At 47.4% G+C, this 27,846-nt stretch overlaps 1 protein-coding gene across 2 annotated transcripts in view; it reads right to left on the reverse strand.

Moving 5' to 3' along the window:
• The window catches only part of EXTL3 (exostosin like glycosyltransferase 3), a 188,266-nt gene that overhangs the window by 136,201 nt on the left and 24,219 nt on the right, over positions 1-27,846 (reverse strand). The window contains exon 2 of one of the 2 annotated variants that reach the window (XM_063915068.1): positions 23,157-23,268. The exons of the other annotated variant lie outside the window; for it this stretch is intronic. The gene's annotated coding sequence lies outside the window, so the exon portion shown is untranslated. The remainder of the gene's footprint in view (positions 1-23,156; positions 23,269-27,846) is intronic. 2 annotated transcript variants of the gene reach the window in all.

Below are 27,846 nucleotides of genomic sequence, written 5' to 3' on the forward strand. Positions count from 1 at the left end.
CTCACCTCAATATGGTGAGAGCAGCGGCTCTGCACATGAAAAATTAAGTTTTGAATCTCCTCCTTCTAAAAGTGAGTTTCTGAGCAGTGAAAGTGCCAGAGTATAGGCTCATTACCCTTACTCCAGCGATCAGCCTAAACCCGGGTACACACTAGAAGCATACCACCTACATACCAAATGGGGTAAAACTAGGTGATTCTATTCTGAAAAAAGAATTAGGTGTTCACATAGATAACAGACTTAGCAGTAGTACCCAAAGTAGGAGTGCAGCAAAGAAGGCTAACAAGGTATTAGCATGTATAAAACGGGGAATTGATGCAAGGGACGAGAGTGTTATACTCCCATTATATAAATCCCTAGTGAGGCCACATCTTGAATACTGTGCACAATTTTGGGCACCATACTCCAAAAAAGGATATCCTGGAACTAGAAAAGGTTCAGAGACTGGCGACCAAAATTGATTAAGGGGATGGAGACGCTAGAAAACGAGGAAAGGCTTGCTAGGCTAGGCATGTTTACACTGGAAAAGAGGAGATTAAGAGGTGACATGATTAACATTTACAAATAATAAGATTTTACTTACCGATAAATCTATTTCTCGTAGTCCGTAGTGGATGCTGGGACTCCGTCAGGACCATGGGGATTAGCGGCTCCGCAGGAGACAGGGCACAAAAATAAAGCTTTAGGATCAGGTGGTGTGCACTGGCTCCTCCCCCTATGACCCCCCTCCAAGCCTCAGTTAGGATACTGTGCCCGGACGAGCGTACACAATAAGGAAGGATTTTGAATCCCGGGTAAGACTCATACCAGCCACACCAATCACACTGTACAACCTGTGATCTGAACCCAGTTAACAGTATGACAAAACGTAGGAGCCTCTGAACAGACGGCTCACAACAATAACAACCCGATTTTTTTGTAACAATAACTATGTACAAGTATTGCAGACAATCCGCACTTGGGATGGGCGCCCAGCATCCACTACGGACTACGAGAAAATAAGAATTTACTTACCGATAATTCTAATTCTCGGAGTCCGTAGTGGATGCTGGGGTTCCTGAAAGGACCATGGGGAATAGCGGCTCCGCAGGAGACAGGGCACAAAAGTAAAGCTTTCCGATCAGGTGGTGTGCACTGGCTCCTCCCCCTATGACCCTCCTCCAAGCCAGTTAGGTACTGTGCCCGGACGAGCGTACACAATAAGGGAGGAATTTTGAATCCCGGGTAAGACTCATACCAGCCACACCAATCACACCGTACAACTTGTGATCTAAACCCAGTTAACAGTATGATAACAGCGGAGCCTCTGAAAAGATGGCTCACAACAATAATAACCCGATTTTTGTAACTATGTACAAGTATTGCAGATAATCCGCACTTGGGATGGGCGCCCAGCATCCACTACGGACTCCGAGAAATAGAATTATCGGTAAGTAAATTCTTATTTTCTCTATCGTCCTAGTGGATGCTGGGGTTCCTGAAAGGACCATGGGGATTATACCAAAGCTCCCAAACGGGCGGGAGAGTGCGGATGACTCTGCAGCACCGAATGAGAGAACTCCAGGTCCTCCTTAGCCAGGGTATCAAATTTGTAGAATTTAGCAAACGTGTTTGCCCCTGACCAAGTAGCTGCTCGGCAAAGTTGTAAAGCCGAGACCCCTCGGGCAGCCGCCCAAGATGAGCCCACCTTCCTTGTGGAATGGGCATTTACATATTTTGGCTGTGGCAGGCCTGCCACAGAATGTGCAAGCTGAATTGTATTACACATCCAACTAGCAATAGTCTGCTTAGAAGCAAGAGCACCCAGTTTGTTGGGTGCATACAGGATAACAGCAAGTCAGTTTTCCTGACTCCAGCCGTCCTGGAACATATTTTCAGGGCCCTGACAACATCTAGCAACTTGGAGTCCTCCAAGTCCCTAGTAGGTGCAAGGCACCACAATAAGCTGGTTCAGGTGAAACACTGACACCACCTTAGGGAGAGAACTGGGGACGAGTCCGCAGCTCTGCCCTGTCCGAATGGACAAACAGATATGGGCTTTTTTGAGAAAAAAACACCAATTTGACACTCGCCTGGTCCAGGCCAGGGCCAAGAGCATGGTCACTTTTCATGTGAGATGCTTCAAATCCACAGATTTGACTGGTTTTAAACCAATGTGATTTGAGGAATCCCAGAACTACGTTGAGATCCCACAGTGCCACTGGAGGCACAAAAGGGGGTTGTATATGCAATACTCCCTTGACAAACTTCTGGACTTCAGGAACTGAAGCCAATTCTTTCTGGAAGAAAATCGACAGGGCCGAAATTTGAACCTTAATGGACCCCAATTTGAGGCCCATAGACACTCCTGTTTGCAGGAAATGCAGGAAACGACCGAGTTGAAATTTCTTTGTGGGGCCTTCCTGGCCTCACACCACGCAACATATTTTCGCCACATGTGGTGATAATGTTGTGCGGTCACCTCCTTTTTGGCTTTGACCAGGGTAGGAATGACCTCTTCCGGAATGCCTTTTTCCCTTAGGATCCGGCTTTCCACCGCCATGCCGACAAACGCAGCTGCGGTAAGTCTTGGAACAGACATGGTACTTGCTGAAGCAAGTCCCTTCTTAGCGGCAGAGGCCATAAGACCTCTGTAAGCATCTCTTGAAGTTCCGGGTACCAAGTCCTTCTTGGCCAATCCGGAGCCATGAGTATAGTTCTTACTCCTCTACGTCTTATAATTCTCAGCACCTTAGGTATGAGAAGCAGAGGAGGGAACACATACACCGACTGGTACACCCACGGTGTTACCAGAACGTCCACAGCTATTGCCTGAGGGTCTCTTGACCTGGCGCAATACCTGTCCCGTTTTTTGTTCAGACGGGACGCCATCATGTCCACCTTTGGTATTTCCCAACGGTTCACAATCATGTGGAAAAACTTCCCGATGAAGATTCCACTCTCCCGGGTGGAGGTCGTGCCTGCTGAGGAAGTCTGCTTCCCAGTTTCCATTCCCGGGATGAAACACTGCTGACAGTGCTATCACATGATTTTCCGCCCAGCGAAAAGTCCTTGCAGTTTTTGCCATTGCCCTCCTGCTTCTTGTGTCGCCCTGTCTGTTTACGTGGGCGACTGCCGTGATGTTTTTCCCACTGGATCAATACCGGCTGACCTTGAAGCAGAGGTCTTGCTAAGCTTAGAGCATTATAAATTTACCCTTAGCTCCAGTATATTTATGTGGAGAAAAGTCTCCAGACTTGATCACACTCCCTGGAAATTTTTTTCCTTGTGTGACTGCTCCCCAGCCTCTCGGGCTGGGCTCCGTGGTCACCAGCATCCAATCCTGAATGCCGAATCTGCGGCCCTCTAGAAGATGAGCACTCTATAACCACCACAGGAGAGACACCCTTGTCCTTGGATATAGGGTTATCCGCTGATGCATCTGAAGATGCGATCCGGACCATTTGTCCAGCAGATCCCACTGAAAAGTTCTTGCGTGAAATCTGCCGAATGGAATTGCTTCGTAGGAAGCCACCATTTTTACCAGGACCCTTGTGCAATGATGCACTGTTTTTAGGAGGTTCCTGACTAGCTCGGATAACTCCCTGGCTTTCTCTTCCGGGAGAAACACCTTTTTCTGGACTGTGTCCAGAATCATCCCTAGGCACAGCAGACGTGTCGTCGGGATCAGCTGCGATTTTGGAATATTTAGAATCCACCCGTGCTGTTGTAGCAGTATCCGAGATAGTGCTACTCCGACCTCCAACTGTTCCCTGGACTATGCCCTTATCAGGAGATCGTCCAAGTAAGGGATAATTAAGACGCCTTTTCTTCGAAGAATCATCATCATTTCGGCCATTACCTTGGTAAAGACCCGGGGTGCCGTGGACAATCCAAACGGCAGCGTCTGAAACTGATAGTGACAGTTCTGCACCACGAACCTGAGGTACCCTTAGTGAGAAGGGCAAATTTGGGACATAGAGGTAAGCATCCCTGATGTCCCGGGACACTATATAGTCCCCTTCTTCCTGGTTCGTTATCACTGCTCTGAGTGACTCCATCTTGATTTGAACCTTTGTAAGTGTTCAAAAAATTTTTTAGAATAAGTCTCACCTAGCCTTCTGGCTTCAGTACCACAATATAGTGTGGAATAATACCCCTTTTCTTGTAGTAGGAGGGGTAATTTAATTATCACCTGCTGGGAATACAGCTTGTGAATTTTTTCCCATACTGCCTCCTTGTCGGAGGGAGACCTTGGTAAAGCAGACTTCAGGAGCCTGCGAAGGGGAAACGTCTCGACATTCCAATCTGTACCCCTGGGATACTACTTGTAGGATCCAGGGGTCCTGTACGGTCTCAGCGCCATGCTGAGAACTTGTCAGAAGCGGTGGAACGCTTCTGTTCCTGGGAATGGGCTGCCTGCTGCAGTCTTCTTCCCTTTCCTCTATCCCTGGGCAGATATGATCTTATAGGGACGAAAGGACTGAGGCTGAAAAGACGGTGTCTTTTTCTGCAGAGATGTGACTTAGGGTAAAAACGGCGGATTTTCCAGCAGTTGCCGTGGCCACCAGGTCCGATGGACCGACCCCAAATAACTCCTCTTCCTTTATACGGCAATACACCTTTGTGCCGTTTGGAATCTGCATCACCTGACCACTGTCGTGTCCATAACATCTTCTGGCAGATATGGACATCGCATTTACTCTTGATGCCAGAGTGCAAATATCCCTCTGTGCATCTCGCATATATAGAAATGCATCCTTTAAATGCTCTATAGTCAATAAAATACTGTCCCTGTCAAGGGTATCAATATTTTTAGTCAGGGAATCCGACCAAGCCACCCCAGCTCTGCACATCCAGGCTGAGGCGATCGCTGGTCGCAGTATAACACCAGTATGTGTGTATATACTTTTTATGATATTTTCCAGCCTCCTGTCAGCTGGTCCTTGAGGACGGCCCTATCTATAGACGGTACCGCCACTTGTTTTGATAAGCGTGTGAGCGCCTTATCCACCCTAAGGGGTGTTTCCCAACGCGCCCTAACTTCTGGCGGGAAAGGGTATACCGCCCATAATTTTCTATCGGGGGGAACCCACGCATCATCACACACTTTATTTAATTTATCTGATTCAGGAAAAACTACGGTAGTTTTTTCACATCCCACATAATACCCTCTTTTGTGGTACTTGTAGTATCAGAAATATGTAACACCTCCTTCATTGCCTTTAACGTGTGGCCCTAATAAGGAATACGTTTGTTTATTCACCGTCGACACTGGATTCAGTGTCCCTGTCTGTGTCTGTGTCGACCGACTAAAGTAAACGGGCGTTTTAAAACCCCTGACGGTGTTTTTGAGACGTCTGGACCGGTACTAATTGTTTGCCGGCCGTCTCATGTCGTCAACCGACCTTGCAGCGTGTTGACATTATCACGTAATTCCCTAAATAAGCCATCCATTCCGGTGTTGACTCCCTAGAGAGTGACATCACCATTACAGGCAATTGCTCCGCCTCCTCACCAACATCGTCCTCATACATGTCGACACACACGTACCGACACACAGCACACACACAGGGAATGCTCTGATAGAGGACAGGACCCACTAGCCCTTTGGAGAGACAGAGGGAGAGTTTACCAGCACACACCAAAAACGCTATAATTATATAGGGACAACCTTATATAAGTGTTTTCCCTTATAGCATCTTTTTTATATATTTCTAACGCCAAATTAGTGCCCCCCCTCTCTGTTTTAACCCTGTTTCTGTAGTGCAGTGCAGGGGAGAGCCTGGGAGCCTTCCCTCCAGCCTTTCTGTGAGGGAAAATGGCGCTGTGTGCTGAGGAGATAGGCCCCGCCCCTTTTTCGGCGGCCTCGTCTCCCGCTCTTAACGGATTCTGGCAGGGGTTAAATATCTCCATATAGCCTCCGGAGGCTATATGTGAGGTATTTTTAGCCAAAATAGGTATTCATTTGCCTCCCAGGGCGCCCCCCTCCCAGCGCCCTGCACCCTCAGTGACTGCCGTGTGAAGTGTGCTGAGAGGAAAATGGCGCACAGCTGCAGTGCTGTGCGCTACCTTTAGAAGACTGAGGAGTCTTCTGCCGCCGATTCTGGACCTCTTCTTACTTCAGCATCTGCAAGGGGGCCGGCGGCAAGGCTCCGGTGACCATCCAGGCTGTACCTGTGATCGTCCCTCTGGAGCTGATGTCCAGTAGCCAAGAAGCCAATCCATCCTGCACGCAGGTGAGTTCACTTCTTCTCCCCTAAGTCCCTCGTTGCAGTGATCCTGTTGCCAGCAGGACTCACTGTAAAATAAAAAACCTAAGCTAAACTTTTCTAAGCAGCTCTTTAGGAGAGCCACCTAGATTGCACCCTTCTCGGCCGGGCACAAAAATCTAACTGGCTTGGAGGAGGGTCATAGGGGGAGGAGCCAGTGCACACCACCTGATCGGAAAGCTTTACTTTTGTGCCCTGTCTCCTGCGGAGCCGCTATTCCCCATGGTCCTTTCAGGAACCCCAGCATCCACTAGGACGATAGAGAAATAGATTTATCGGTAAGTAAAATCTTATTTTCTCTGACGTCCTAGTGGATGCTGGGACTCCGTCAGGACCATGGGGATTATACCAAAGCTCCCAAACGGGCGGGAGAGTGCGGATGACTCTGCAGCACCGAATGAGAGAACTCCAGGTCCTCTTTAGCCAGGGTATCAAATTTGTAGAATTTTACAAACGTGTTCTCCCCCGACCACGTAGCTGCTCGGCAGAGTTGTAATGCCGAGACCCCTCGGGCAGCCGCCCAGGATGAGCCCACCTTCCTTGTGGAATGGGCCTTGACAGATTTAGGCTGTGGCAGGCCTGCCACAGAATGTGCAAGTTGAATTGTGCTACAAATCCAACGAGCAATCGTCTGCTTAGAAGCAGGAGCACCCAGCTTGTTGGGTGCATACAGTATAAACAGCGAGTCAGATTTTCTGACTCCGGCCGTCCTTGAAATATATATTTTCAATGCCCTGACAACGTCCAGCAACTTGGAATCCTCCAAATCGCTAGTAGCCGCAGGAACCACAATAGGTTGGTTCAGGTGAAACGCTGACACCACCTTAGGCAGAAACTGAGGACGCGTCCGCAGTTCTGCCCTGTCCGAATGGAAAATCAGATATGGGCTTTTATACGATAAAGCCGCCAATTCTGATACTCTCCTGGCTGAAGCCAGGGCCAGTAGCATGGTTATTTTCCATGTAAGATATTTCAAATCCACCGATTTGAGTGGCTCAAACCAATGGGATTTGAGAAAATACAAAACTACATTAAGGTCCCACGGAGCCACTGGGGGCACAACCGGGGGCTGTATATGTAGTACTCCTTTTACAAAAGTCTGGACTTCAGGAACTGAAGCCAATTTTTTCTGGAAGAAATCGACAGGGCCGAAATTTGAATCTTAATGGACCCCAATTTGAGTCCCATAGACAATCCTGTTTGCAGGAAATGTAGGAATCGACCCAGTTGAAATTCCTCCGTGGTGGCCTTCCTGGCCTCCCACCACGCAACATATTTTCTCCAAATGCGGTGATAATGTTGTGCAGTCACCTCCTTCCTGGCTTTTACCAGCGTAGGGATGACCTCTTCCGGAATGCCTTTTTCCCTTAGAATTCGGCGTTCAACCGCCATGCCGTTAAAAACAGCCGCGGTAAGTCTTGGAATAGACCCGGTCCCTGCTGAAGCAGGTCCCGTCTTAGGGGTAGAGGCCACGGATCTTCCGTGAGCATCTCCTGAAGTTCCGGGTACCAAGTTCTTCTTGGCCAATCCGGAGCCACGAGTATCGTTCTTACTCCCCTTTGCCGTATAATTCTCAGTACTTTTGGTATGAGAGGCAGAGGAGGAAACACCTACACTGACTGGTACACCCATGGTGTTACCAGAGCGTCTACAGCTATTGCCTGAGGGTCTCTTGACCTGGCGCAATACCTGTCCAGTTTTTTCTGCTGAGGAAGTCTGCTTCTCAGTTGTCCATTCCCGGAATGAACACTGCTGACAGTGCTATCACATGATTTTCCGCCCAGCGAAAAATCCTTGCAGTTTCTGCCATTGGCCTCCTGCTTCTTGTGCCGCCCTGTCTGTTTACGTGGGCGACTGCCGTGATGTTGTCCCACTGGATCAATACCGGCTGACCTTGAAGCAGAGGTCTTGCTAAGCTTAGAGCATTGTAAATTGTCCTTAGCTCCAGTATATTTATGTGGAGAAAAGTCTCCAGACTTGATCACACTCCCTAGAAATTTTTTCCCTGTGTGACTGCTCCCCAGCCTCTCAGGCTGGCCTCCGTGGTCACCAGCATCCAATCCTGAATGCCGAATCTGCGGCCCTCTAGAAGATGAGCACTCTGTAACCACCACAGGAGAGATACCCTTGTTCTTGGAGATAGGGTTATCCGCTGATGCATCTGAAGATGCAATCCGGACCATTTGTCCAGCAGATCCCACTGAAAAGTTCTGGCGTGGAATCTGCCGAATGGAATCGCTTCGTAATAAGCCACCATTTTTCCCAGGACTCTTGTGCAATGCTGCACTGACACTTTTCCTGGTTTTAGGAGGTTCCTGACTAGCTCGGATAACTCCCTGGCTTTCTCCTCCGGGAGAAACACCTTTTTCTGGACTGTGTCCAGAATCATCCCTAGGAACAGCAGACGTGTCGTCGGAAACGGCTGTGATTTTGGAATATTTAGAATCCACCCGTGCTGTCGTAGAACTACTTGAGATAGTGCTACTTCGACTTCCAACTGTTCTCTGGACCTTGCCCTTATCAGGAGATCGTCCAAGTAAGGGATATTTAAGACGCCTTTTCTTTGAAGAATCATCATTTCGGCCATTACTTTGGTAAAGACCCGGGGTGCCGTGGACAATCCAAACGGCAGCGTCTGAAACTGATAGTGACAGTTCCGTACCACGAACCTGAGGTACCCTTGGTGAGAAAGGCAATTTTGGACATGGATGTAAGCATCCCTGATGTCCAGGGACACCATATAGTCCCCTTCTTCCTAGTTCGCTATCACTGCTCTGAGTGACTCCATCTTGATTTGAACCTTTGTATGTAAGTGTTCAAAGATTTCAGATTTAGAATAGGTCTCACCGAGCCGTCTGGCTTCAGTACCACAATATAGTGTGGAATAATACCCCTTTCCTTGTTGTAGGAGGGGTACTTTGATTATCACCTGCTGGGAATACAGCTTGTGAATTGTTTCCAATACTGCCTTCCTGTCGGAGGAAGACGTTGGTAAAGCAGACATCAGGAGCCTGCGAGGGGGAGACGTCTCGAATTTCCAATCAGTACCCCTGGGATACTACTTGTAGGATCCAGGGGTCCTGTACGGCCCCAGCGTCATGCTGAGGGCTTGGCAGAAGCGGTGAAGGGCTTCTGTTCCTGGGAATGGGCTGCCTGCTGCAGTCTTCTTCCCTTTCCTCTATCCCTGGGCAGATATGACTGGCTTTTAGCCCGCTTGCCCTTATGGGGACGAAAGGACTGAGGCTGAAAAGACAGTATCTTTTTCTGCTGAGATGTAACTTGGGGTAAAAAAGGTGGATTTTCCAGCTGTTGCCGTGGCCACCAGGTCCGATGGACCGACCCCAAATAACTCCTCTCCTTTATACGGCAATACTTCCATGTGCCGTTTGGAATCTGCATCACCTGACCACTGTCGTGTCCATAAACATCTTCTGGCAGATATGGACATCGCACTTACTCTTGATGCCAGAGTGCAAATATCCCTCTGTGCATCTCGCATATATAGAAATGCATCCTATAAATGCTCTATAGTAAATAAAATACTGTCCCTGTCAAGGGTATCAATATTTTCAGTCAGGGAATCCGACCAAGCCACCCCAGCGATGCACATCCAGGCTGAGGCGATCGCTGGTCGCAGTATAACACCAGTATGTGTGTATATACTTTTTAGGATATTTTCCAGCCTCCTATCAGCTGGCTCCTTGAGGGCGGCCCTATCTGGAGACGGTACCGCCACTTGTTTTGATAAGCGTGTGAGCGCCTTATCCACCCTGAGGGGTGTTTCCCAACGCGCCCTAACTTCTGGCGGGAAAGGGTATACCGCCAATAATTTTCTATCGGGGGAAACCCACGCATCATCACACACTTCGTTTAATTTATCTGATTCACGAAAAACTATAGGTAGTTTTTTCACACCCCACATAATACCCTTTTTTGTGGTACTTGTAGTATCAGAAATATGTAACACCTCCTTCATTGCCCTTAACAATTAACGTGTGGCCCTAAAGGAAAATACGTTTGTTTCTTCACCGTCGACACTGGAGTCAGTGTCCATGTCTGTGTCTGTGTCGACCGACTGAGGTAAAATGGGCGTTTTAATGCCCCTGACGGTGTTTGAGACGCCTGGACAGGTACTATTTTGTTTGCCGGCCGTCTCATGTCGTCAACCGACCTTGCAGCGTGTTGACATTATCACGTAATTCCTTAAATAAGCCATCCATTCCGGTGTCGACTCCCTAGAGAGTGACATCACCATTACAGGCAATTGCTCCGCCTCCTCACCAACATCGTCCTCATACATGTCGACACACACGTACCGACACACAGCACACACACAGGGAATGCTCTGATAGAGGACAGGACCCCACTAGCCCTTTGGGGAGACAGAGGGAGAGTTTGCCAGCACACACCAAAACGCTATAATTATACAGGGACAACCTTCATATAAGTGTTTTTCCCTTATAGCATCTTAATAATAAGAATTTACTTACCGATAATTCTATTTCTCGGAGTCCGTAGTGGATGCTGGGGTTCCTGAAAGGACCATGGGGAATAGCGGCTCCGCAGGAGACAGGGCACAAAAAAGTAAAGCTTTACTAGGTCAGGTGGTGTGCACTGGCTCCTCCCCCTATGACCCTCCTCCAGACTCCAGTTAGGTACCGTGCCCGGACGAGCATACACAATAAGGGAGGCATTTTGAATCCCGGGTAAGACTCATACCAGCCACACCAATCACACCGTACAACTTGTGATCTAAACCCAGTTAACAGTATGACAACAGAAAGGGCCTCTTAAAGATGGCTCCTTAACAATAACCCGAATTAGTTAACAATAACTATGTACAAGTATTGCAGATAATCCGCACTTGGGATGGGCGCCCAGCATCCACTACGGACTCCGAGAAATAGAATTATCGGTAAGTAAATTCTTATTTTCTCTATCGTCCTAAGTGGATGCTGGGGTTCCTGAAAGGACCATGGGGATTATACCAAAGCTCCCAAACGGGCGGGAGAGTGCGGATGACTCTGCAGCACCGAATGAGAGAACTCCAGGTCCTCCTTTGCCAGGGTATCAAATTTGTAAAATTTTACAAACGTGTTCTCCCCCGACCACGTAGCTGCTCGGCAGAGTTGTAATGCCGAGACCCCTCGGGCAGCCGCCCAAGATGAGCCCACCTTCCTTGTGGAGTGGGCTTTTACAGTTTTAGGCTGTGGCAGGCCTGCCACAGAATGTGCAAGTTGAATTGTGTTACAAATCCAACGAGCAATCGACTGCTTAGAAGCAGGTGCGCCCAACTTGTTGGGTGCATACAATATAAACAGCGAGTCAGATTTTCTGACTCCAGCCGTCCTTGCAATGTATATTTTTAAGGCTCTGACAACGTCCAACAACTTGGAGTCCTCCAAGTCGCTAGTGGCCGCAGGCACCACAATAGGTTGGTTCAGATGAAATGCTGATACCACTTTAGGGAGAAAATGCGGACGAGTCCGCAGTTCTGCCCTATCCGAATGGACGATTAGATAAGGACTTTTATAAGATAAAGCCGCCAATTCAGATACTCTCCTGGCAGAGGCCAGGGCTAGTAACATAGTCACTTTCAATGTGAGATATTTCAAATCCACCTTTTTCAATGGTTCAAACCAATGGGATTTGAGGAAATCTAAAACTACATTTAGATCCCACGGTGCCACCGGAGTCACCACAGGAGGCTGTATATGCAGTACTCCCTTGACAAAAGTCTGGACCTCAGGGACAGAGGCCAATTCTTTTTGGAAGAATATTGACAGGGCCGAAATTTGAACCTTAATGGATCCCAATTTGAGACCCATAGATAATCCTGATTGCAGGAAATGTAGGAAACGACCCAGTTGGAATTCCTCCGTCGGAACCCTCCGATCCTCGCACCACGCTACATATTTTCGCCAAATGCGGTGATAATGTTTCACGGTGACTTCCTTCCGTGCCTTAATCAAGGTAGGAATGACTTCTTCTGGAATGCCTTTCCCTTTTAGGATCTGGCGTTCAACCGCCATGCCGTCAAACGCAGCCGCGGTAAGTCTTGAAAAAGACAGGGACCCTGCTGTAGCAGGTCCCTTCTCAGAGGTAGAGGCCACGGTTCGTCCGTGAGCATCTCTTGAAGTTCCGGATACCAAGTCCTTCTCGGCCAATCCGGAACCACTAGTATTGTTCTTACTCTTCTTTGCCGTATGATCTTCAATACCTTTGGTATGAGCGGCAGAGGAGGAAACACATACACTGACTGGTACACCCAAGGAGTTACCAGTGCGTCCACAGCTATTGCCTGTGGATCTCTTGACCTGGCGCAATATTTGTCCAGTTTTTTGTTGAGGCGAGACGCCATCATGTCTACAATTGGTCTTTCCCAACGGTCTATTAACATGTTGAAGACTTCTGGATGTAGACCCCACTCTCCCGGATGAAGATCGTGTCTGCTGAGGAAGTCTGCTTCCCAGTTGTCCACGCCCGGGATGAACACTGCTGACAGTGCTATCACGTGATTCTCCGCCCAGCGAAGAATCTTGGCAGCTTCTGCCATTGCACTCCTGCTTCTTGTGCCGCCCTGCCTGTTTACATGGGCGACCGCCGTGATGTTGTCCGACTGAATCAACACCGGCTTTCCTTGCAGGAGAAGTTCCGCCTGGCTTAGAGCATTGTAGATTGCTCTTAGTTCCAGAATGTTTATGTGAAGAGACTTTTCCAGACTCGTCCATACTCCCTGGAAGTTTCTTCCTTGTGTGACTGCTCCCCAGCCTCTCAGGCTGGCGTCCGTGGTCACCAGGATCCAATCCTGAATGCCGAATCTGCGGCCTTCTAATAGGTGAGCCTTCTGCAACCACCACAGAAGTGACACCCTTGTCTTTGGTGACAGGGTTATTCGCAGGTGCATCTGCAGATGCGACCCTGACCATTTGTCCAACAGATCCCTTTGGAATATTCTTGCATGGAATCTGCCGAATGGAATTGCTTCGTAAGAAGCCACCATTTTTCCCAGGACTCTTGTGCATTGATGTACTGACACTTTTCCTGGTTTTAGGAGGTTCCTGACCAGATCGGATAACTCCTTGGCTTTTTCCTCTGGAAGGAAAACCTTTTTCTGAACCGTGTCCAGAATCATTCCTAGGAACAGCAGACGAGTTGTCGGGATTAAATGGGATTTTGGAATATTCAGAATCCACCCGTGTTGTCTTAGCACCTCTTGAGATAGTGCTAAAGCTGTCTCCAGCTGTTCTCTGGACCTTGCCCTTATTAGGAGATCGTCCAAGTATGGGATAACTAATACGCCTTTTCTTCGAAGAAGAATCATCATCTCGGCCATTACCTTGGTAAAGACCCGAGGCGCCGTGGACAATCCGAACGGCAGCGTCTGAAACTGATAGTGACAGTTTTGAACAATGAACCTGAGGTACCCCTGGTGTGCGGGGTAAATCGGAACGTGTAGATACGCATCCTTGATGTCCAAGGATACCATAAAGTCCCCTTCTTCCAGGTTCGCTATCACTGCTCTGAGTGACTCCATCTTGAACTTGAACTTTTTTATGTAGAGGTTCAAGGACTTCAGATTTAGAATAGGCCTTACCGAGCCATCCGGCTTCGGTACCACAAATAGAGTGGAATAATACCCCTTTCCTTGTTGTAATAGGGGTACTTTGACTATCACCTGCTGAGCGTACAGCTTGTGAATGGCTTCCAACACCCTCTCCCTTTCGGAAGAGACGGTTGGTAAGGCAGACTTCAGGAAACGATGAGGAGGATCCGTCTCTAATTCCAACCTGTACCCCTGAGATATTATCTGCAGGATCCAGGGGTCTACCTGCGAGTGAGCCCACTGCGCGCTGTAATTTTTGAGACGGCCCCCCACTGTCCCCGAGTCCGCTTGAGAGGCCCCAGCGTCATGCTGAGGTTTTTGCAGGAGCCGGGGAGGGCTTCTGTTCCTGGGAAGGAGCTGCCTGTTGGTGTCTCTTCCCTCTTCCTCTGCCTCGTGGCAGGTACGACAAGCCCTTTGCTCTCTTATTTTTGTAGGAGCGAAAAGGCTGCGGTTGAAAGGTCGGTGCCTTTCTCTGTTGGGGAGTGACTTGAGGTAAAAAAGTGGATTTCCCGGCAGTAGCCGTGGCCACCAAGTCTGATAGACCAACTCCAAATAACTCCTCCCCTTTATACGGCAAAACCTCCATGTGACGTTTTGAATCCGCATCGCCTGTCCACTGTCGTGTCCATAAGGCTCTTCTGGCTGAAATGGACATAGCACTCACCCGAGATGCCAGTGTGCAAATATCCCTCTGTGCATCACGCATATAGATAAATGCATCCTTTATTTGTTCTAACGACAGTAAAACATTGTCCCTATCTAGGGTATCAATATTTTCAATCAGGGATTCTGACCAAACTACTCCAGCACTGCACATCCAGGCAGTTGCTATAGCTGGTCGTAGTATAACACCTGCATGTGTGTATATATTCTTTTGAATAACTTCCATCTTTCTATCTGATGGATCCTTAAGTGCGGCCGTCTCAGGAGAGGGTAACGCCACTTGTTTGGATAAGCGTGTGAGCGCCTTGTCCACCTTAGGGGGTGTTTCCCAGCGCGCCCTAACCTCTGGCGGGAAAGGGTATAATGCCAATAACTTTTTTGAAATTATCAACTTTTTATCAGGAGCAACCCACGCTTCATCACACACGTCATTTAATTCTTCTGATTCAGGAAAAACTGTTTGTAGTTTTTTCACACCATACATAATACCCTGTTTTACGGTATCTGTAGTATCAGCTAAATGTAACGTCTCCTTCATTGCCAAAATCATATAACGTGTGGCCCTACTGGAAAATACGTTTGAATTTCTACCGTCGTCACTGGAATCAGTGCCCGTGTCTGGGTCTGTGTCGACCGACTGAGGCAAAGGGCGTTTTACAGCCCCTGACGGTGTTTGAGGCGCCTGGACAGGCATTAATTGATTGTCCGGCCGCCTCATGTCCTCAACTGACTGTTTAAGGGAAGATAAACCATCACGTAATTCCACAAATAAAGGCATCCATTCTGGTGTCGACCCCCTGGGGGGTGACATCTGCATATTTGGCAATTGCTCCGCCTCCACACCAATATCGTCCTCATACATGTCGACACCACGTACCGACACACACCGCAAACTCACAGGGAATGCTCTAATGAAGACAGGACCCACTAGCCCTTTTGGGGAGACAGAGGGAGAGTCTGCCAGCACACACCACAAAGCGCTATATATACAAGGGATATCCTTATATTAAGTGCTCCCTTATAGCTGCTTTAATATATATATATATAGCCATTAATGTGCCCCCCCTCTCTGTTTTACCCTGTTTCTGTAGTGCAGTGCAGGGGAGAGACCTGGGAGCCGTTCTGACCAGCGGAGCTGTGACAGAAAATGGCGCCGTGTGCTGAGGAGATAGGCCCCGCCCCTTTTTCGGCGGGTTCTTCTCCCGCTATTTTTCCAGTCAGGCAGGGGTTAAATATCTCCATATAGCCCCTATGGGCTATATGTGAGGTATTTTTAGCCTTGTATAAGGTTTATATTTGCCTCTCAGAGCGCCCCCCCCCAGCGCTCTGCACCCTCAGTGACTGCCCAGTGAAGTGTGCTGAGAGGAAAATGGCGCACAGCTGCAGTGCTGTGCGCTACCTTATGAAGACTGAGGAGTCTTCAGCGCCGGTTTCCGGACCTCTTCACGCTTCAGCATCTGCAAGGGGGTCGGCGGCGCGGCTCCGGGACCGGACTCCACGGCTGGGCCTGTGTTCGATCCCTCTGGAGCTAATGGTGTCCAGTAGCCAAGCAGCAAATCCACTCTGCATGCAGGTGAGTTTACTACTTTCCCCCTAAGTCCCACGTTGCAGTGATCCTGTTGCCAGCAGGACTCACTGTAAAGAAAAAAACCTAAACTAAACTTTCTCTAAGCAGCTCTTTAGGAGAGCCACCTAGATTGCACCCTTCTCGTTCGGGCACAAAATCTAACTGGAGTCTGGAGGAGGGTCATAGGGGGAGGAGCCAGTGCACACCACCTGACCTAGTAAAGCTTTACTTTTTTGTGCCCTGTCTCCTGCGGAGCCGCTATTCCCCATGGTCCTTTCAGGAACCCCAGCATCCACTTAGGACGATAGAGAAATATATAATCATATCGCCAAATAAGTGCCCCCCCTCTCTGTTTTAACCCTGTTTCTGTAGTGCAGGGGAGAGCCTGGGAGCCTTCCCACCAGCATTTCTGTGAGGGAAAATGGCGGGCTTCTTCTCCCGTTTTTCTGAGACCTGGCAGGGGTTAAATACATCCATATAGCCCCAGGGACTATATGTGATGTATTTTTTAGCCAGAATAAGGTATTATCATTGCTGCCCAGGGCGCCCCCCCCCCAGTGCCCTGCACCCTCCGTGACCGCTGGTGTGAAGTGTGTGACAACAATGGCGCACAGCTGCAGTGCTGTGCGCTACCTCATGAAGACTGAAAAGTCTTCTGCCGCCGGTTTCTGGACCTCTTCACTTTTCGGCATCTGCAAGGGGGTCGGCGGCGCGGCTCCGGGACCGGACTCCATGGCTGGGCCTGTGTTCGATCCCTCTGGAGCTAATGGTGTCCAGTAGCCTAAGAAGCCAATCCATCCTGCACGCAGGTGAGTTCACTTCTCTCCCCTAAGTCCCTCGTAGCAGTGAGCCTGTTGCCAGCAGGTCTCACTGAAAATAAAAAACCTAATAACTTTTTCTAAGCAGCTCTTTAGGAGAGCCACCTAGATTGCACCCTGCTCGGACGGGCACAAAAACCTAACTGGGGCTTGGAGGGGGGTCATAGGGGGAGGAGCCAGTGCACACCACCTGATCCTAAAGCTTTATTTTTGTGCCCTGTCTCCTGCGGAGCCGCTAATCCCCATGGTCCTGACGGAGTCCCAGCATCCACTAGGACGTCAGAGAAATATAAGTGGTCAATACACAGAGCTTGTGGGAGATTTATTTTTGGCAAGATCAACACAGAGGACACCCGCTTAGGTTAGAGGAGAGGAGATTCCCGCACACAGAGACGAAAAGGTTTCTTCACAGTAAGGACAATATGTATTTGGAATTTCCTGCCTGAGAGAGTAGTAATGGCGGACTCGGTCATTACTTTTAAAAATGGGCTAGATAAATTCCTAATGGACAAGGATATAGAGTGCCTTGCTAAAGTATTCACCCCCCTTGGCTTTTTACCTATTTTGTTACATTACAACCTGCAATTTAATATTTTTTTTTTCCCTGAAATTTATGTGATGGATCTGCACAAAATAGTCTAAGTTGGTGAAGTGAAATGAGAAAAATGTATATAAAAAAATAATTTTTATAAATAAAAATCTGGAAGTTGGCATCTGCATATGTATTCACCCCCTTTGCTATGAAGCCCCTCAAAAGTTAAACCCTGAAGGAGCTGCAGAGTTCCACACCAGAGACTGGTGTATCTGCGCATGTGACCACAATAAGCCGTACACTCCATAGAACTGAGCTTTATGGAAGAGTGGCCAGAAAAAATAAGATTTTACTTACCGATAAATCTATTTCTCGGAGTCCGTAGTGGATGCTGGGGTTCCTGAAAGGACCATGGGGAATAGCGGCTCCGCAGGAGACAGGGCACAAAAGTAAAGCTTTTTCCGATCAGGTGGTGTGCACTGGCTCCTCCCCCTATGACCCTCCTCCAGACTCCAGTTAGGTACTGTGCCCGGACGAGCGTACACAATAAGGGAGGATTTTGAATCCCGGGTAAGACTCATACCAGCCACACCAATCACACCGTACAACTTGTGATCTAAACCCAGTTAACAGTATGATAACAGCGGAGCCTCTGAAAGATGGCTTCCTTCAACAATAACCCGAATTAGTTAACAATAACTATGTACAATTTATGCAGATAATCCGCACTTGGGATGGGCGCCCAGCATCCACTACGGACTCCGAGAAATAGATTTATCGGTAAGTAAAATCTTATTTTCTCTATCGTCCTAGTGGATGCTGGGGTTCCTGAAAGGACCATGGGGATTATACCAAAGCTCCCAAACGGGCGGGAGAGTGCGGATGACTCTGCAGCACCGAATGAGAGAACTCCAGGTCCTCCTTAGCCAGAGTATCAAATTTGTAAAATTTTACAAACGTGTTCTCCCCTGACCACGTAGCTGCTCGGCAAAGTTGTAATGCCGAGACCCCTCGGGCAGCCGCCCAAGATGAGCCCACCTTCCTTGTGGAGTGGGCCTTTACAGATTTAGGCTGTGGCAGGCCTGCCACAGAATGTGCAAGTTGGATTGTGCTACAGATCCAACGAGCAATCGTCTGCTTAGACGCAGGAGCACCCATCTTGTTGGGTGCATACAATATAAACAACGAGTCAGATTTTCTGACTCCAGCTGTTCTTGCAATATATATTTTTAATGCTCTGACAACGTCCAGTAACTTGGAGTCCTCCAAGTCACTTGTAGCCGCAGGCACTACAATAGGCTGGTTCAGATGAAATGCTGACACCACCTTAGGGAGAAAATGCGGACGAGTCCGCAGTTCTGCCCTGTCCGAATGGAAAATCAGATATGGGCTTTTGTAAGATAAAGCTGCCAATTCTGACACTCTCCTGGCAGAAGCCAGGGCTAGAAGCATGGTCACTTTCCAAGTGAGATATTTCAAATCCACCTTATTTAGTGGTTCAAACCAATGAGATTTTAGAAAATCCAAAACTACATTGAGATCCCACGGTGCCACTGGAGGCACCACAGGGGGCTGTATATGCAGCACTCCCTTAACAAAGGTCTGGACTTCAGGGACTGAAGCCAATTCTTTTTGAAAGAAAATCGACAGGGCCGAAATTTGAACCTTAATAGATCCCAATTTGAGACCCATAGACAATCCTGATTGCAGGAAATGTAGGAATCGACCCAGTTGAAATTCCTCCGTCGGAGCACTCCGATCTTCGCACCACGCAACATATTTTCGCCAAATTCGGTGATAATGTTGCACGGTTACTTCTTTCCTTGCTTTAATCAAAGTAGGAATGACTTCTTCCGGCATGCCTTTTTCCATTAGGATCCGGCGTTCAACCGCCATGCCGTCAAACGCAGCCGCGGTAAGTCTTGAAACAGACAGGGACCCTGCTGAAGCAAGTCCCTCCTTAGAGGTAGAGGCCACGGATCTTCCGTGATCATCTCTTGAAGTTCCGGGTACCAAGTCCTTCTTGGCCAATCCGGAACCACTAGTATCGTTCTTACGCCTCTTTGCCGTATAATTCTCAATACTTTTGGTATGAGAGGCAGAGGAGGAAACACATACACCGACTGGTACACCCAAGGCGTACCAGTCCTTGGCTTTTTCCTCCGGGAGAAAAACCTTTTTCTGAACCGTGTCCAGAATCATCCCTAGGAACAGCAGACGAGTTGTCGGTATTAACTGGGATTTTGGAATATTCAGAATCCACCCGTGCTGTTTTAGCACTTCTTGAGACAGTGCTAATCCCATCTCTAGCTGTTCTCTGGACCTCGCCCTTATTAGGAGATCGTCCAAGTATGGGATAATTAATACGCCTTTTCTTCAAAGAAGAATCATCATCTCGGCCATTACCTTTGTAAAGATCCGAGGTGCCGTGGACAATCCGAACGGCAGCGTCTGAAACTGATAGTGACAGTTTTGTACAACGAACCTGAGGTACCCCTGGTGTGAGGGGTAAATTGGAACGTGGAGATACGCATCCTTGATGTCCAAGGATACCATAAAGTCCCCCTCTTCCAGGTTCGCTATCACTGCTCTGAGTGACTCCATTTTGAACTTGAACTTCTTTATGTACAGGTTCAAGGACTTCAGATTTAGAATAGGCCTTACCGAGCCATCCGGCTTCGGTACCACAAAAAGAGTGGAATAATACCCCTTCCCTTGTTGTAGAAGAGGTACCTTGACTATCACCTGCTGAGAGTACAGCTTGTGAATGGCTTCCAAAACCGTCTCCCTTTCGGAGGGGGACGTTGGTAACGCAGACTTCAGGAAACGGCGAGGTGGATCTGTCTCTAATTCCAACCTGTACCCTTGAGATATTATCTGCAGGATCCAGGGATCTACCTGCGAGTGAGCCCACTGCGCGCTGTAATTTTTTGAGACGACCGCCCACCGTCCCCGAGTCCGCTTGAGAAGCCCCAGCGTCATGCTGAGGCTTTTGTAGAAGCCGGGGAGGGCTTCTGTTCCTGGGAAGGAGCTGCGTGTTGCTGTCTCTTCCCTCTACCTTTGCCTCGTGGCAGATATGAATAGCCCTTTGCTCTCTTATTTTTAAAGGAACGAAAGGGCTGCGGTTGAAAAGTCGGTGCCTTTTTCTGTTGGGGAGTGACTTGAGGTAGAAAAGTGGATTTCCCGGCTGTAGCCGTGGCCACCAAATCTGATAGACCGACTCCAAATAACTCCTCCCCTTTATACGGCAAAACTTCCATATGCCGTTTTGAATCCGCATCGCCTGTCCACTGTCGCGTCCATAAAGCTCTTCTGGCCGAAATGGACATAGCACTTACCCGTGATGCCAGTGTGCAGATATCCCTCTGTGCATCACGCATATAAAGAAATGCATCCTTTATTTGTTCTAACGACAGTAAAATATTGTCCCTGTCCAGGGTATCAATATTTTCAATCAGGGACTCTGACCAAACTACCCCAGCACTGCCCATCCAGGCAGTCGCTACAGCTGGTCGTAGTATAACACCTGCATGTGTGTATATACTTTTTTGGATATTTTCCATCCTCCTATCTGATGGATCTTTAAGTGCGGCCGTCTCAGGAGAGGGTAACGCCACTTGTTTAGATAAGCGTGTTAGCGCCTTGTCCACCCTAGGAGGTGTTTCCCAGCGCTCCCTAACCTCTGGCGGGAAAGGGTATAATGCCAATAATTTCTTTGAAATTATCAGCTTTTTATCAGGGGCAACCCACGCTTCATTACACACGTCATTTAATTCTTCTGATTCAGGAAAAACTATAGGTAGTTTTTTCATACCCCACATAATACCCTGTTTAGTGGTACCTGTAGTATCAGCTAAATGTAACGCCTCCTTCATTGCCAAAATCATATAACGTGTGGCCCTACTGGAAAATACGGTTGATTCGTCACCGTCACCACTGGAGTCATCGCCTGTGTCTGGGTCTGTGTCGACCGACTGAGGCAAAGGGCGTTTCACAGCCCCTGACGGTGTTTGAGTCGCCTGGACAGGCACTAATTGATTGTCCGGCCGCCTCATGTCGTCAAACGACTGCTTTAGCGTGTTGACACTATCCCGTAGTTCCATAAATAAAGGCATCCATTCTGGTGTCGACTCCCTAGGGGGTGACATCCTCATATTTGGCAATTGCTCCGCCTCCACACCAATATCGTCCTCATACATGTCGACACACACGTACCGACACACAGCAGACACACAGGGAATGCTCCTAACGAAGACAGGACCCACTAGCCCTTTGGGGAGACAGAGGGAGAGTTTGCCAGCACACACCAAAAGCGCTATATATATATCAGGGATAGCCTTATAATAAGTGCTCCCTTATAGCTGCTTTGTTATATCAAAATATCGCCATAAATGTGCCCCCCCCTCTCTGTTTTACCCTGTTTCTGTAGTGCAGTGCAGGGGAGAGACTTGGGAGCCGTCCTGACCAGCGGAGCTGTGAGAGGAAATGGCGCCGTGTGCTGAGGAGATAGGCCCCGCCCCTTTTCTGGCGGGCTCGTCTCCCGCTATTTAGAAACATTAGGCAGGGGTTAAATATCTCCATATAGCCTCTAGGGCTATATGTGAGGTATTTTTAGCCATTATAGGTAATCATTTGCCTCCCAGGGCGCCCCCCTCCCAGCGCCCTGCACCCTCAGTGACTGCCGTGTGAAGTGTGCTGAGAGGAAAATGGCGCACAGCTGCAGTGCTGTGCGCTACCTTTTGAAGACTGCAGGAGTCTTCAGCCGCCGATTCTGGACCTCTTCTGATTTCAGCATCTGCAAGGGGGCCGGCGGCGTGGCTCCGGTGACCATCCAGGCTGTACCTGTGATCGTCCCTCTGGAGCTTGATGTCCAGTAGCCAAGAAGCCAATCCATCCTGCACGCAGGTGAGTTGACTCCTTCTCCCCTCAGTCCCTCGCTGCAGTGATCCTGTTGCCAGCAGGCATCACTGTAAAATAAAAAACCTAGCTAAACTTTTTCTAAGCAGCTCTTTAGGAGAGCCACCTAGATTGCACCCTTCTCGGCCGGGCACAAAAATCTAACTGGAGTCTGGAGGAGGGTCATAGGGGGAGGAGCCAGTGCACACCACCTGATCGGAAAAAGCTTTACTTTTGTGCCCTGTCTCCTGCGGAGCCGCTATTCCCCATGGTCCTTTCAGGAACCCCAGCATCCACTAGGACGATAGAGAAAGGTCATTACTTAGTGTTAAAAATAAGAAGGCACGTTCTGAGTTTGCCAAAAGGCATGTGGACGACTCCCCAAATGTATGGAGAAAAGTGTTCTGGTCAGATGAGACTAAAATTGATCTTGAAGATGGATGGGGCTAAATACAGGGATATTCTTGAGCAAAACCTGTTTCAGTCTGCCTGTGATTTGAGACTGGGACGGAGGTCACCTTCCAGCAGGACAATGACCCGAAGCATACTACTAAAGCAACTCTCGAGTGGTTTAAGGGGAAACATTTATACGTGTTGGAATGGCCTAATCAAAGCCCAGATCTCAATCCAATTGAGAATCTGTGGTCAGACTTGAAGATTGCTGTTCACAAGCGGAAACCATCCAACATAGAGGAGCTGGAGCAGTTTTGCCTTGAGAAATGGCCAAAAATCCCAGTGGCAAGATGTGGCAAGCTCATAGAGACTTATCCAAAGCGACTTGCAGCTGTAATTGCCACAAAAGGTGGCTCTACAAAGTACTCACTTTAGGGGGGTGAATAGTTTTGCACGCTGACGTTTTCTGTTATTTTGTCCTATTTGTTGTTTGCTTCACAATAAAAATAAAATAAAAAACATCTTCAAAGTTGTAGCATGTTCTGTGAATGAAATGATGCAAACCTTAAAACAATACATTTTAATACCCGCTTGTGAGGCAACAAAACATGAAAAATGCAAAGAGGGGTGGTACAGGGTTATGGTGGGTAGATCACGAACTATAATTAAAAAAAGAGGAATAAAACGGCCAACATTCACAACAGATAAAATAAGTCCTAAAAATAATACAGTATAGGAGAGCATTGGTAGGTTGAACTCGATGGACAAATTGTCTTTTTCCAACCTCAGAAACTGTGACTATGTTACTATATATATCTAATATGAGGGGGACACAGAGCACACTGATATATGACAGTGTATATAATATGAGGGGGACACAGAGCAAAGTGATATATGACAGTGTATATATAATATGAGGGGAGCACAGTGATATATGACAGTCTATATATAATATGAGGGGGACACAGCACAGTGATATATGACAGTGTATATATAATATGAGGGGGACACAGCACAGTGATATATGACAGTGTATATATAATAATATGAGGGGGACACAGCACAGTGATCTATGACAGTGCATATAATATGAGGGGGACACAACACAGTGATATATGACACTGTATATATAATATGAGGGGGACACAGAGCAAAGTGATATACGACAGTGTATATATAATATGAGGGGAGCACAGTGATATATGACAGTGTATATATAATATGAGGGGGACACAGAGCACAGTGATATATGACAGTGTATATAATACGAGGGGGACACAGAGCACAGTGATATATGACAGTGTATATAATATGAGGGGGACACAGAGCACAGTGATATATGACAGTGTATATAATATGAGGGGGACATAGCACAGTGATATATGACAGTGTATATAATATGAGAGGAGCACAGTGATATATGACAGTGTATATGAGGGGGACACAGCACAGTGATATATGACAGTGTATATAATACGAGGGGGACACAGAGCACAGTGATATATGACAGTGTATATAATATGAGGGGGACACAGCACAGTGATATATGACAGTGTATATAATATGAGGGGGACACAAAGCACAGTGATATATGACAGTGTATATATAATATGAGGGGGACACAGCACAGTGATATATGACAGTGTATATATAATATGAGGGGGACACAGAGCACAGTGATATATGACAGTGTATATATAATATGAGGGGGACACAGAGCACAGTGATATATGACAGTGTATGTATAATATGAGGGGGACACAGAGCACAGTAATATATGACAGTGTATATAATATGAGGGGGACACAGAGCACAGTGATATATGACAGTGTATATATAATAAGAGGGGGACACAGAGCACAGTGACATATGACAGTGTATATATAATATGAGGGGCACACAGAGCACAGTAATATATGACAGTGTATATATAATATGAGGGGGACACAGCACAGTGATATATGACAGTGTATATAATATGAGGGGGACACAGAGCACAGTGATATATGACAGTGTATATATAATATGAGGGGGACACAGAGCACAGTGATATATGACAGTGTATATATAATATGTGGGACACAGAGCAAAGTGATATATGACAGTGTATATATAATATGAGAGGCACACAGAGCACAGTAATATATGACAGTGTATATATAATATGAGGGGGATACAGCACAGTGATATGACAGTGTATATAATATGAGGGGGACACAGAGCACAGTGATATATGACAGTGTATATATAATATGAGGGGGACACAGAGCACAGTGATATATGACAGTGTATATATAATATGAGGGGGACACAGAGCACAGTGATATATGACAGTGTATATATAATATGAGGGGGACACAGAGCACAGTGATATATGACAGTGTATATATAATAAGAGGAGGACACAGAGCACAGTGATATGACAGTGTATATATGAGGGGGACACAGAGCATAGTGATATATGACAGTGTATATATAATATGAGGGGGACACAGAGGACAGTGATATATGATAGTGTATATATAATATGAGGGGCACACAGAGCACAGTAATATATGACAGTGTATATATAATATGAGGGGGATACAGCACAGTGATATGACAGTGTATATAATATGAGGGGGACACAGAGCACAGTGATATATGACAGTGTATATATAATATGAGGGGGACACAGAGCACAGTGATATATGGCAGTGTATATATAATATGAGGGGGACACAGAGCACAGTGATATATGACAGTGTATATATAATATGAGGGGGACACAGCACTGATATATGACAGTGTATATATAATATGAGGGGGACACAGAGCACAGTGATATATGACAGTGTATATATAATAAGAGGGGGACACAGAGCACAGTGATATATGACAGTGTATATATAATATGAGGGGGACACAGAGCACAGTGATATATGACAGTGTATATATAATATGAGGAGGACACAGAGCACAGTAATATGACAGTGTATATATGAGGGGGACACAGAGCATAGTGATATATGACAGTGTATATAGAATATGAGGGGGACACAGAGCACAGTGATATATGACAGTGTATATATAATATGAGGGGGACACAGAGCACAGTGATATATGGCAGTGTATATATAATAAGAGGGGGACACAACACAGTGATATATGACAGTGTATATATAAAGGTATATGCAATTGCGGTCGAATTCCCGAAATTGTCGAATTTCGGGTCATTTTCGACCAAAAAAAAAATTTGCCTATGCAATTCAGTGCTTTCCGACCAAAAAACGGACTTTCAAAATTCGACTTTTTGAAATTCGAATTTTTGCAAATTCGACTTTTCTGCAATGATATAAGTGCTGCAATTCGACCAAAGCATATTCAATTCAAGTTTGGAAATTCGACAGCAGTGCTTTTAGACAGCAAATTCGTCATTTTCAATCCGCCACACTTTGGAGGGTGAAAACAAATAAAAAATTTTTAAACATGGTTTTTTTTGTGGTTTTTTTTTTGGGAATAGCAGATCTATTTATATTAGAAGGGATTAGGTACTTTTTTTTTTTGGAGGTACAAATATTATTTATAATTTTTTTTAAATATTATTTTTTTTTTTTTTTTATTGCTGGAACGGTACAATCCGAAAAAAAAATTGCGTGGGGTCCCCCCTCCAAAGCATAACCAGCCTCGGGCTCTTCGAGCTGGTCCTGGTTCTAAAAATGCGGGGGGAAAATTGACAGGGGATCCCCCGTATTTTTAAAACCAGCACCGGGCTCTGCGCCTGGTGCTGGTGCCAAAAATACGGGGGACAAAAAGAGTAGGGGTCCCCCGTATTTTTAACACCAGCATCGGGCTCCACTAGCTGGACAGATAATGCCACAGCCGGGGGTCACTTTTATGCCGTGCCCTGCGGCCGTGGCATTAAATATCCAACTAGTCACCCCTGGCCGGGGTACCCTGGGGGAGTGGGGACCCCTTCAATCAAGGGGTCCCCCCCCCCAGCCACCCAAGGGCCAGGGGTGAAGCCCGAGGCTGTCCCCCCCCCATCCAATGGGCTGCGGATGGGAGGGCTGATAGCCTTTTGTGATAATTAAAAGATATTGTTTTTTCCAGTAGTACTACAAGTCCCAGCAAGCCTCCCCCGCAAGCTGGTACTTGGAGAACCACAAGTACCAGCATGCGGGAGAAAAACGGGCCCGCTGGTACCTGTAGTACTACTGGAAAAAAAATACCCAAATAAAAACAGGACACACACACCGTGAAAGTAAAACTTTATTTCTTACGTCGACACACACATACTTACCTATGTTCACACGCCGACATCGGTCCTCTTCTCCATGTAGAATCCAGGGGTACCTGAAAAAAAAGATCAATATACTCACCTCAGCCATGGTCCAGAGATACATCCACGTACTTGTAGAAAATAACAAACCGCAAATACCCGACCAAACGGACTGAAAGGGGTCCCATGCTGACACATGGGACCCCTATCCCCGAATGCAGAGAGACCTGTCAGTGACAGCTGTCACAGAAAGGTCTCTATAGCCAATCAGGAAGCGCAACTTCGTTGCGCTCATCTGATTGGCTCTGTGCGTCTGAGCAGACAGCGCATCGCACAGCCCAGTCCATTATATTCAATGGTGGGAACTTAGCGGCTAGCGGTGAGGTCACCCGCCGGTCAGCGGCTGACCGGCGGGTGACCCCCCCGCTAGCCGCTAAGTTCCCACCATTGAAAGTAATGGAGCGGCTTTGCGATGCGCTGTCACATCACAGACAGCGCACAGCCAATCAGATGAGCGCCACGGAAGTAGCGCTTCCTGATTGGCTGAAGGGACTTCAGTGACAGGAGTCACGTGATGTCCCGGCATTCGGGAGAAAGGGGTCTGATGTGAAAGCATTGGACCCCTTTCTAGTCCGGTATGGATCGGTGTTCGTTTTTTTGTTTTGCCAAGTACGTGGATTATCTCTGGACCTGGATGTACCTCTGGACGCTGGAAGGTGAGTATAATTTTTTCACAGGTACCTCGGATCGTCGGAGACCGTGGCAGTCGGCGTGTCAACATAGGTAAGTATGTGTGTGTCGGCGTATGAAATAAAGTTTTACTTTCACGGTGTGTGTGTCCTGTTTTTATTTGGGTATT

Source organism: Pseudophryne corroboree, chromosome 4 (assembly GCF_028390025.1).
Source record: "Pseudophryne corroboree isolate aPseCor3 chromosome 4, aPseCor3.hap2, whole genome shotgun sequence".
NCBI lineage: Eukaryota > Metazoa > Chordata > Amphibia > Anura > Myobatrachidae > Pseudophryne > Pseudophryne corroboree.